The sequence below is a fragment of the Phocoena phocoena genome, chromosome 12, assembly GCF_963924675.1.
Source record: "Phocoena phocoena chromosome 12, mPhoPho1.1, whole genome shotgun sequence".
Taxonomy (NCBI): domain Eukaryota; kingdom Metazoa; phylum Chordata; class Mammalia; order Artiodactyla; family Phocoenidae; genus Phocoena; species Phocoena phocoena.
Genome location: NC_089230.1, coordinates 59,870,703 through 59,883,594, shown reverse-complemented (window position 1 = coordinate 59,883,594; position 12,892 = coordinate 59,870,703).

Below are 12,892 nucleotides of genomic sequence, written 5' to 3'. Positions count from 1 at the left end.
AAATAGTCAATATGTTTGGGGTTTGTTTTTGTGTTTTTTTGGGGGGGGCGGGGGGACTAATACCTTAGTAAGTACAACAGAAAATTCTGATTAACTTCATTTTAGATGTTGTCTCTTAAACCCTTCCTGGGATCTGATTTATGCTGACACTGTGGGCACTGTATAAACAGTTTGTTGCAGTGTTCCTTCTCTCCTTGTGCCCCCACTTCCCTCTCCATCCCAGTAAATCCTTTGAAGGTTTTATTATTCAGGGGTGGGAAGATTGGAGTGAAAGCTACAGAATGATTTAACACTGTGGGAACTTAATCAATAAGAGTGTTGCTGAGAGCTCCCAGGAAAGGGTGTTGTTTTCCATCCAGATGATAATGAGGCCGAGTAGCAGCAACCTCTGGAGGAGGAGTGCTAGCCGGTGGTTCTTTGGTGGTGCTTTTGCTGGTTGCTAATTAATAGTTTTGAGGCCAGTGGGGCACCTTTTGGCCTCTTTGACATTTGCAAGCTTTTCTGTGGCTTGTCCCACATGTCTTTCCACCATCAGGGGTCACTCTCAACTGGATTGGAGTCTGACAAGTCTAATTGGCTCGAAGCTATGCAGATTTAAACATCTAGCCCACATGCCAAAAATCTGATGTTTTCTCATGCTGCTTCTGAGTTCCTGGCATTATGGGATTGGTGCATGCCTGAATTATTATGTACCAGCTTATCCTTCTGTTAGCATGTTAAAGAGCAATTAGCTGGATGTGGTGTAAGAAATAGGGGAAAGAACTTCAATGCAGTTCAGTTGTAAGTGCCTTTTATACTTAAAAAAACTGTCAGACCATTGAGCATTACTGGTTGGAAAGCAGATTGAATCGTATAGTCAAATTTTTTAAAGGGTGAATAATTTCCTGAACGTTGGTTAAGAAAAAAAAAAAGATCCTTGCTGGGCAAACATACAAGGACGGTGTAATGTAAATCACCCAAACATTCTTGATTTACTTTCGCTGTCCTATTTCCTTTCCTGATCTTACGCTTCTCTCACATTCTCAACTCTATTTTTTTAAAAGAATTTTAACTTCCTAATAACTGGTTAATGGTCAATTTACTAGATATATTTTCCTGTATATTATGTTTTTTTCATCATTGCCAATTCATAGGATTCTGAATTAATGGTGGATGCTGGGCTGAATGTACTCACATTCAACCCAAGTCATTTGGATAAGGTAATAAATTCTTGATTTCTTGGAAATTATTTTAATTGACCATTGAGACAAACAGAATAATATAGTAGCTATGCTTATATATTGCTTCGTAGTTTATAAAATATTTTTTAATGTTTAATCTTGAGAAGACAGTAGGTCAGAGTAGGTTAATAGCCTTAAATTTGTAAATAAATTTATTGATTTACAGAAAAGTTAGGTGACTTGCCCAATGTACCTGTGCCCAGTGTACCTGAGCCGGGGATGGTTTTGATCCCAAGCCACTTTTTCATCACAACATGTATGCATTAAGGTAATTGTTCAGTAGATTATTTCATAAACATCTTTTTGGACTACAGATAGTATAATAATTTTTTGGATATGTTGGCTTAGTTTTTGAACTATCCAAAGAGTTTATGAAAGATAGCAAAAAGTGATGAGTAATTTTACCTTTGTGTATTAAAAAGTTTTTCTTAGCACCAAAATGCTCTAGCAACTGAGCTTTCATTTAATTTCCATTTTCTGAGAAATCTGTGTCATCTTTGATAATTCACCAGAAGACATCAATTTTGCCCTACTACATATAGGAAATATCAAATTAGTTAATCTTTAAAAGTCTTACTTTTTATTAAAAAGATATTTGTTTAATGCTAACGATAATTTAAAATATCAGTTCATTGCTATTTTCAGTCTTTGCCTCAAACAGTTGAGAAATTTGAGAATTTTATTTTTTTCTCCTTTATAAAATCATAGAATGATGTTCTTTTTTTTCAGACAATTCCTTGGTATCTGAAAACTGGTCATATCTTAAACCCCTCTTTCTGTCTCCTCACTATTTATACTGTAATAATAGTTTTGGAAAAACTATTACAAGATAAAGAGAAATGTGTGTATGTGTGTAGCATAGTGTGGTAGTTTCCCAGTAATTCAGAAATTTCTATTTGTCAGTAAAATTGATTACTTGGAGCATGGTGAACTTCATTTGTTTCTTGCTTTTGGTTTTTATTTGTGTAGTGTTAGATACACTGAGTCATAGATACTGACATTTAGAGATCAAACTAGTAGAGAACTTAGATATCATTAGTTCAGCTTCTCATTGTATATTATGCCGATTTTATTATTTGTTTTTCTGTTTTTTTTCCCCAAGAGCAGATAACTTGGAATTCATTAATATAAAAAGAAATAAGAGGGTAAGCATTTTAATATGTTACCCGTGAGAGTAATTTATTATGACATTGTCTGACATTTCCCATTAGGAAATAATAAACATTAATTTTAACAAATTTTAACATTTGACCAAGGAGTTTTAATGAACAACACTTCAGTCTTACTATTTCAGGTAAGAGTGAGACCACGTCTGGTTCTTGAAGGGGAAAGGAACTACCACGTTAAAAATATCCACTATTTGTTAGGTTGGGTGACCAGAGATGCCAGTATGCCTGGGACAGTTTGGTTTATACTTGCTGTACTAGCCTAATTACTAATAGTGCTTCTCTTCACTTTCAAATCATATGAAATATATGAATTGAACATGTGCCTTCTGTCTCTTTTGTGTAAACATTCTCTAATGGAATTAACTTACAAGAAAATTTGTGTTTCTAGTTTGCCATTAACTAGTTGTGTGATTTGGGTCAAATTATTTACCTCTCTGTAAGTAAGGTTTCTCATTAGCAAAATAGGGACAGTATACCTTTCCCATACAATAATAATGACTTACCAGAACTTCCATGGCTAGTTCTTCTGGAACATATCCAGAGAGGACTATTATCAGACAAAGAAATTATTATTTTAAGGAGGTATCAAGCATTTTAAGGTCTATGATGGTGGGGCTTACACAAGACTTTGGTTCAAATCCTGGCTCAAAACTTTACCAAATATGAATTCTTGGAGAATTATGTCTGGACTGTGTGTGTGTGTGTGTGTGTGTTTGTGTATAATTATTTTGTTTTTTAATTTGAAAATAAAAGGAAAAGAGCTAATACTTCTTACCTCTCTGGCACAGACTTGGTGAATGATAAATACTCAATAGGTGTTTGTTTTTCCTTCACATAGTTTTATGAAATATCAATGATTGGACAAATAAGCTTAGAGTCATGGGAATGTGGCTTACCATTTTTGTTATGTGATAGTGATAATAATAGTAGTGTGTTCCATCTGATTTTGCTCACTCACTTAAATCACTGAGTTTATATCTCCTTGATCATTATGCTTAAGAAACTATAAAAGATTCAAAATAACTCTGTATTGTATATAAATCTTGTTTCAGTGAAAGGAGTTGAGTAGAGCTAGGAAAGATATTAGCTACTTGAGCCAAAATGGATGTGATTTTGGTGGATTTAAATTCTAGAGGAAAGGATGAGTGCAGAAGTCAGTTTAACTGTCCAGAAATTAAGGAGAAAGAAGCTAGGCAGAGGACCAAGCTAAGATGGGGTAGGGTGGGGCAGAATGTCATTTGGGGTCTGTATGTATCTATTGGCTTTAACCAGGTCTGATTTGGAGTAAAGATCAATCTTCTGTTGGAATGTAGGGAAAAGTGGGGCTGTAGGAGAAGAGGTTGAGAGGAGTGGTAAGCAGAGTTAAGGTAATTTCAGTATGGGTTTCAATCTAAATGTTATGGGTAGGTCCAAGACTTTGGTTGAAATCATTGGCAAATCTGCCTTGTTATGAGCTAGGAAGGAAAGATGTGGGTGAAATAAATCAAGAATGGATATCCTGGTTGGCTTCCTTTTGTTAAATTCATTATTCAGTGGTACTTCCACACCAAGTGCCAATTAGAAATTGAGTATATGAAATTTTCTTTTGCACCTGGGCACAAATGAGTAGATAATCACAGAATCATGTTCTATTAGAGGGCTAGAGCTATCAAGCATTATTCTCCAGTTTCCTCTAGACTCTAACAAAAGGTATTGAATGGTTAAGCAATTATTAAAACATTTTTATACTTATTTTCCCCTTAAAATTCTACTACTAAAGGACATGCTTATAAGTGTATCTAGAATGCCTATTTATTGTATGCTAACTTTATTCTTCTTTTTGTTACTGAGTTAGAAGGATCAATCTCTCAAGCCCACAATCAATTGTGACTACATCCATAAAACTAACAGTGGATGTACATTTTCAAAATGGAAAGTCGTTATAAAACAATGTAGGCCACTGTAAATCATAGCTAAAAACAGTCATAATGGAAATCTTTTATCTATGTCTGATCCACTAACATGTCATTATTCTGAGAACTAAAAACTTTTTCTTGGAGATAGGGTCCCGAATTCAATTTTGTAGCTCACAGTCCCAGTAAACAGAAAAAGTCTGCCAAACCTGCCTTTATATATGCTAGTGATTTCATGTTCTTACCATATGTATTGAGCTAGAAAAAAGAAAAGTGAGGTTTAATGGGTTTTCACTTGGCCAATAAGCTCTACTATGTCTATATGAAATTTTAATCAATATTTTTATATTATTTCAGATATATAAGTAGCATTAATTATTTCAGTAAAATCCAAGAGTACTTGGGAGAAATATTTGCTCCCCTCTCAAATCATAATTCAGCCTCAACTTCTTGAACAGGCCATCACTCCTCATTTTCTACTCCTTGAGCAGCTGGGCTGCAATAATCGACTTCTACCATATTGTTGTTAGCAGAAAGGAGTAAGCTGCTCAGTTCCTGGCAGTGGGTCTCTTTGATGCCTCCTAGTTCCAAAGGAGAAATTTACTAAATAAATTACAGTGCTCTGAGAAAAGGAAAACTTAAAAGACTGGTCTGCTTCTTTCAAGCTGAGAAACTGACTTCTCTGAAGAGGTTCAGATTCTAAATTTGATATTAGCTCCTAACGTTATTTAGTAATATTTTCCAAGAGGTATTTTATTTTTCTTTAAACAATTTTTATTTTTATCAAAGTTATTATTTAAAAGTTAAATAATACTTTTCAATCAGATTTTCATCAGATTTTTAGTTGCACGCAAAAGAATCCCACTGGCTAACTTAAAGCAGAAAAGGAATTTGTTAAAAGGATATTGGAAGACCTAAATAGACATTTATTCAAAGAAGATATACAGGTTGTCAACAAACACATGAAAGAATGCTCAACATCATTAATCATTAGAGAAATGCAAATCAAAACTACAATGAGATATCATCTCACACCAGTTAGAATGGCCATCATCAAAAAATCTACCAACAATAAATGCTGGAGAGGGTGTGGAGAAAAGGGAACCCTCTTACACTGTTGGTGGGAATGTAAATTGATACAGCCACTATGGAGAACTGTATGGAGGTTCCTTAAAAAACTAAAAGTAGAACTACCATACGACCTAGCAATCCCACTACTGGGCATATACTCTGAGAAAACCATAATTCAAAAAGAGTCATGTGCCAAAATGTTCATTGCAGCTCTATTTACAATAGCCAGGACATAGAAGCAACCTAAGTGTCTATCAACAGATGAATGGATAAAGAAGATGTGGCACATATATACAATGGAATATTACTCAGCCATCAAAAGAAACGAAATTGAGTTATTTGTAGTGATGTGGATGGACCTAGAGTCTGTCATACAGAGTGAAGTAAGTCAGAAAGAGAAAAATACTCTATGCTAACACATATATATGGAATCTAAAAAAAAAAAAAAAGTCATGAAGAACCTCGGGGTAAGACAGGAATAAAGACACAAACCTACTAGAGAATGGACTTGAGGATATGGGGAAGGGGAAGGGTAAACTGGGACAAAGTGAGAGAGTGGCATGGACATATATACACTACCAAACGTAAAATAGCTAGTGGGAAGCCGCCACATAGCACAGGGAGATCAGCTCGGTGCTTTGTGACCACCTAGAGGGGTGGGATGGGGGGGTGGGAGGGAAGAGATATGGGAACATATGTATATGTATAACTGATTCATTTTGTTGTAAAGCAGAAACTAACACACCATTGTAAAGCAATTATACTCCAATAAAGATGTTAAAAAAAAGGATATTGGATACTATCCAATTATTAAAGAATATTAAAAGGAATCTTTTAAAAATACCTCGAGGTTCAGGCTTGTAGTTTACATTGATAGGAACAAATATCCAAGTTATTTTGCAGAATGAATGATCTTTTGGATATAGATGTGGAACGTTGCAACTTTGACAACACTTATCCTGGACCTTGGGTGCTGCTTCTAGAACCGCTGCCTCTGGAATCTGGATATAGTTGCTGCTGCTACTGCCCCTATCATCACTGGAATAGATTCCGCATGTTCACTGTGATAGGGTAGTGCTCTGCTGCTTGACTTTGCTGAACATCTTACCATACTGGAGACTAACCCAGAGATTTAAATAATGAATATTCTAGAAAAATACAGTGGGTCATCTAGTAGGGTTGTGACCTTCTATTCACTGGAAATGTTTAAATAGTGACATGATGGGCACTTATTAGGATTATTTTAAAGGGGATTTCTTCTTTGCATAGGGTTTAAACTAGATCCTGTGAAATCACAGTTTAAATTTGGGGAAATTTTTAAAGATATGTTTATTGTCCCACTTGTCATTTTCCTTACTTTCTTTTTCCTCTATTGATCTGCAAGGACAGCTGCTGGAATAGCACTCTGTGATTGTGCTTTTCTAGATGCGATTACAGACAAATGAAGGTAGAATATAGGTTTGTGCATAAGAAGGTTCATTCTATCTGTTTTTGTACCACAAACAATGACTACTTCTCACTTAATAAACCTGGAAATAAAGACAGAAACTATTATTGATGTTATGGAGTGCCAGTTTAATATGTTAGTTTGCACATAAACATTTACATTTATTCTTCATGAAACCCAGTTTAAATGACAGAGGATTAATTAATATAGAGACACATATGGGCAAAAAGAATGGGAGAAGGAAAGAAAGTAGATGAGAGATGTTCCTAATATTGGAAGATAGAAAGCAGATGTAAAAGTGTTACCTAACTATCATATATAACTCAACAGCAAAAAATGAAACAATCCAATTGAAAAATGGGCAAGAGCACTTGAATAGACATTTTTCCAAAGAAGACATACAAATGGGCAACAGGTACATGAAAAAATGCTTGACATCATTAATCATCAGGGAAATGCAAATCAAAGCCGCAATGAAATACTACTTCACACCTGATAGAATGGCTATTGTCAAAAAGACAATAGACAACAAGTGTTGGTGAGGCTGTTGAGAAAAGGGAACACTTGTGTATTGTTGGTGGGAATGTAAATTGGTGCAGCCACTATGCAACACAGTGTGGAGGTTCCTCAAAAAATTAAAAATAGAATGACCATATGATCCAGCAATTCCATTTCTGGATATATATCCAAAGGAAATGAAAACACAGTCTTTAAAAGATTTCTGCACCCCTCCATGTTCATTGCAGCATTATTCACAGTAGCCAAGACATGAAAACAACCTGTGTATCCATCAACAGATGAATGGGTAAAAAGAATATGGTATAGTATATACAATGGAATATTATTCAGCCATAAAAAGAAGGAAATCCTGCCATTTGTGACAATGTGGATGGACCTTGAGGGTGTTATGCTTAGTGAAATTAGTCAGAGAAGGACAAATACTGTATGTTCTCATTTATATGCAGAATCTAAGAAATCTGAACTCAGAGAAGTAGAAAGCAGAATGATGGTTGCCAGAGGCTGGGAGGTAGGAGCAAATAGGGAGATGTTGTCCAAAGTGTACCAACTCCAGCTACAAGATGAATAAGTTCTGGGTATTTAGTGTACAGCATAGTGACTATAATTAATAATACTATATTATAAACTTGAAAGTTAAGAAAGTAGATCTCAAATGTTACCACTACACACACACACAGTAATTGCGAGTGGATGGAGGTGTTAAGTAACTTTGTAGTAATCATTTTGCAAAATCATCATATTGTACACTTCAAACTTAAATATGTTGTATGTCAACAGTATCTCAATAAAGCTGAAAATAAAAGTGTTGCATAACTTAGATATAGCAAGAGAAGTAGGATGATTGGTTTCTTAGTTCTATGGAAATTTCACTAATTGTAGGCACCAGATAATTTTGAAGTCTGTGGTGTGGTGTGGGAATTAAAACAGAAGGGATTATTTTTAAATAGTATGTGGAATATTTGAGATCTAAGGAAAATGAAACAAATTATGAAAAAGAAAACTTTTATTTTAATGTTAAGCTAGAATGAGAAAGACCATGAAGGATAAGGAGAAAGAGCATCACATCTTGCTAATAATTCAGTGACCCTTCATAATGAAAAGTCAGCTCAAGTTTCAGAAGATTAAATATTTCTCTTCAAATTTATGCTGCTCAAAAGTCTTTATGCTACCAGCAATTTTTTAAAAAAGGGGTTCTAGATATTTTAACAAATCTTTTGAAATACGGCTGCTTCTGATGAAAATTAGTTAACATTTGTACATTCATCCAGTAATTATATATTTTCCTGTGATGTATCAGAGGCTGGGAATACGGCAGTAAACAAGTTAGGCACAATCCCTGTCTTCATGGAGTTCACAATCTTGAAACGAAGATTAATTTTAGTCTTATTATAGCAAGTGCTTCTTACTCAGAGGGAAAAGGAATATGTCTAGTAATACTATAGGTACTTTACATTTAATCCTCTTAGAGGTTCCACGAGGCTTCATTTTTCATCTGTATTAATAGTAACTATTGTTTTGGATTGGTATAAGGACTAAATATGATAATGGATAGCCTTAGTTTAGTGCCTGCCAATAAGTAATCATTCAGCAGTAGTTAGATGTGCTTAATCTTCTTTTTATTCTTGTGATTATGATGTATGCTATAGGACTTAAAGGAAGTGAAATTCAGGGAGGCTGAGTGACATGCTCAGTCTCTTGGCTATTAAGTAGTGGAATCAAGATTTGAATACAAGTCTATCTTACTCAAGACATCATGCTCCCTCTATTATAAATATTCTTCTAGTGCATTATATTAAGTCTACCTTTTCAGGTTGGCTTACTATAGAGATAGTGTTTATGAAATAATCTGCATAGAAAAATATCAGATTTTCAAATAAGTACCTTGTAAATGAGCTATTGGAATATGATCTGCTTGTAATTGGTGGTTTATTCAGCTATTGTGGAATCAAATGGATCCCCAGTATCTTAGAAAAATTTAGTCTTACATTCTTAAAACTAGTAAAGAGGTTAAAACTTAATGTTCTGATGTTTTCATTTTGTAGTGTCCAAGTAATATGTAAAGGACTTCTTTACACTACAGAAAGAATTCTGTGTAGGTTGACCATGTTTCTTTTTAACAACAATTTCAAGTATGGTCTGAATGTTTGTGTCCCCCTAAAAATCACATGTTGAAATCTTAACCCCCAAATGATGGTATTAAGAGGTGGGGTCTTTGGGAAGTGACTAGGTCATAGAAGTGGAACCCTCAATATTGGGATTAGTGCCCTTACAAAAGAGACCCCAGAGAGCTAGCTTGTACTTTCTGCCATGTGAGGATACAATGGGAAGTTGGTGGTCTGCAACCTGGAAGAGGATCTTCACCAGAACCTAATCATGCTGGCACCTGATATTGGAATTTCAGTCCAGAACTGTGGGCAATAAATTTCTGTTTATTTAATTAAAGTATAATTGATTTATAATATTATGTTAGTTTCAGGTGTACAACATAGTGATTCCATATTACAAAATGATCACCAGGAAAAGTCTAGTTATCAGTCACTATACAAAGTTATTATAATATTATTGACTATATTACCTATGTTGTACATTACATTTCTATGACTTATTTATTTTATAACTGGAATTTTGTACCTCTCAATCTGCCTCATCTATTTCACTCATCCCCTCACCCCACTCCACTCTGGCAACCACTTGTTTGTTCTCTGTTTCTCTGTTTGTTATGTTTGTTCAATTATTTTGTTTTTTTAGATTCCACATATAAGTGATATCATATGGTATTTGTCTTTCTGTGCTGACTTGTTTAACTTAACATGATACCCTCTAGGTCTATCCATGTTGTCACAAATGGCAAGATTTCATTCTTTTTTGTGGCTGAGTAATATTCCATTATAGGTATGTACCACATCCTCTTTATCCATTCATCTATTGATAGGCATTTAGATCGCTTCCATATCTTGGCTATTGTAAATAATACTGCAGTGAACATTGGGGTGCATATATCTTTTCAAATTAATGTTTTTGCTTTCTTCAGGTAAATACCCAGAAGTGAAATTGCTGTATCATATGGAAGTTTTAGTTTTAATTTTTTGAGGAACTTGCATGATGATTTGAATAGTGGCTGCACCAATTTACAATCCCACCAACGAGGGTTTCCTCTTCTCCACATCCTTGTCAACACTTGTTGTTTGTAGGCTTTTGGGTGAGAGAATTTCTGACAGGTGTCAGGTGATATCTCCCTATGGTTTTGGTTTGCATGTCCCTGATTATTAGTGATGTCAACACCTTTTCATATGTCTCTTGGCCATCTCTATGTCGTTTTTGGAAAAATGTCTATTTAGGTCCTCTGCTGATTTTTAAATCATGTTGTTTGTTTGTTTATTTTTTGATGTTGAATGGTATGAATTCTTTGTATATTATGGATATTAACCCCTTATCAAATATATCATTTGCAAATATCATCTCCTAACTTGATAGGCTGCCTTTTGTTTTGTTGATAGTTTCCTTCACTGTGCAAAAAGTTTTTAGTTTGATGGAGTCCCATTTGTTTATTTTTGCCTTTGTTTCCCTTGCCTGAGGAGACAGATCCAGAAAAATATTGCTAATACTACTGTCAAAGGGTATACTGCCTATTGTTTCTTCTGTGGTTTATGAAACCATAAACCTGTGTTTATGGAACCATAAACTTATGTTTATGGTTTCAGGTCTTACATTTAAGTCTTTAGTTCATTTTGAGTTTATTTTTGTATAAAGTAGTCCAGTTTGATTCTTTGCATGTAGCTGTGTCCAGTTTTACCAACACCATACTGAAAAGGCTGTCTTTTCCCCATTGTACATTCTTACCTCCTTTGTCATAGATTCACTGACCATGTAAGTGTGGATTTATATGTGGGTTGTCTGTTCTGTTCCACTGATCTATGTGTCTGTTTTTGTGCCAGTACCATACTGTTTTGATTATTGTAGCTTTGTAGTATAGGTTGAAATCAGGGAGAGTAATACCTTCAGCTTTGTTCTTTCTCAAGATTGTTTTGGATATTCAAAGTCTCTTGTGTTTACATACAAATTTTAGAATGATTTGTTCTATTTCTGTGAAAAATGCCATTGGCATATTGATAAGGATTACACTGAATCTATAGATTGCCTTGTGTAGTATGGTCATTTTAACAATATTAATTCTTCCAATCCATGAATATGGTATATCTTTCCATTTGTTTGTGGAATCTTCCATTTCTGTCATCAATGTCTTATAGTTTAACCTCCTTGGTTAGCTTTTTCTCTAGGTATTTTATTCTTTTTGATACAATTGTAAATGAGGTTGTTTATTTTTCTTTCTGATAGTTTATTGTTAGTGTACAGAAATGCAGCAGATTTCTGTATGTTAACTTTGTATCCTGCAACTTTACTGAATTTGTTGATTAGTACTAATAGTTTTCTGGTAGTGTCTTTAGGATTTTCTATATAAGGTATCATGTCATCTGCAAACAGTGACAGTTTTACTTCTTCCTTTCCGATTTGGATTCCTTCTGTTTTTTTTTTTTTTTTTTTCTGGTCTGATTGCTGTGGCTAGGAATACTAATGCTTGAGGAATAAAAGTAGAAAAATTGTGCATCTTTGTCTTGGTCCTGATCTTAGACAGAATGCTTTCAGCTTCTCACTGTTGAGTATGATGTTGGCTGTAGAGTTGTCATATATGGCCTTTATTATATTTCCTGTGTACCCACTTTGTGGAGAGTTTTTATCATGAATTGATGTTGAATTTATTAAAAGCTTTTTCTGCTTCTGTTGAGGTAATCATATAACTTTATTCTTCAGTTTGTTAATGTGGTGTATCACCTTGCTTTATTTGTGCATATCGAATCATCCTTGCATCCCTGGGATAAATCCCACTTGATCATGGTGTATGATCTTTTAATGTATTGTTGAATTTGGATTCCTAATATTTTGTTTATAATTTTTGCACCAGTGTTCATCAGTGATATCGGCCTGTAATATTCTTCTTTTGTGGTGGTGTCTTTGTCTGGTTTTGGTATCAGAATTATTATGGTCTCATAGAGTGAATTCAGAAACATTCCTTTATCTTCAATTTTTTTGGAATTGTTTGATACGGGTAGGTGTTAACTCTTCTTTAAATGTTTTGTAGAATTCACCTTTGAAGCCATCTGGTCCTGGACTTTTATTTTTGGGGAGTTTTAAAAAAATTGCTGATTCAGTTTTAATACTGGTAATCAGTCTGTTTATATTTTCTGTATCTTCATTCAGTTTTGAGAGATGTACATTTCTAGAAATTTGTCCATTTTTTCTAGGTTGTCCAGTTTATTGGCATATAATTTTTTCATAGTGATTTCTTATGATAGTATGTATTTCTGTGGTATTGGTTATACTTCTCTTTTATTTCTGATTTTATTAATTTGGACCCCTTCTATTTTTTTGATATCTTTAGTCTCTATTTTATTTATTTCAGCTGTATCTTTATTTTTTTCTCTTCTACTAACATTGGGTTTTGTTTATTCTTCTTTTTCTAGTTCTGTTAGGTGTAAAGTTAGATTGTTTATTTGAGATTTATCTTATTTCTGAGAT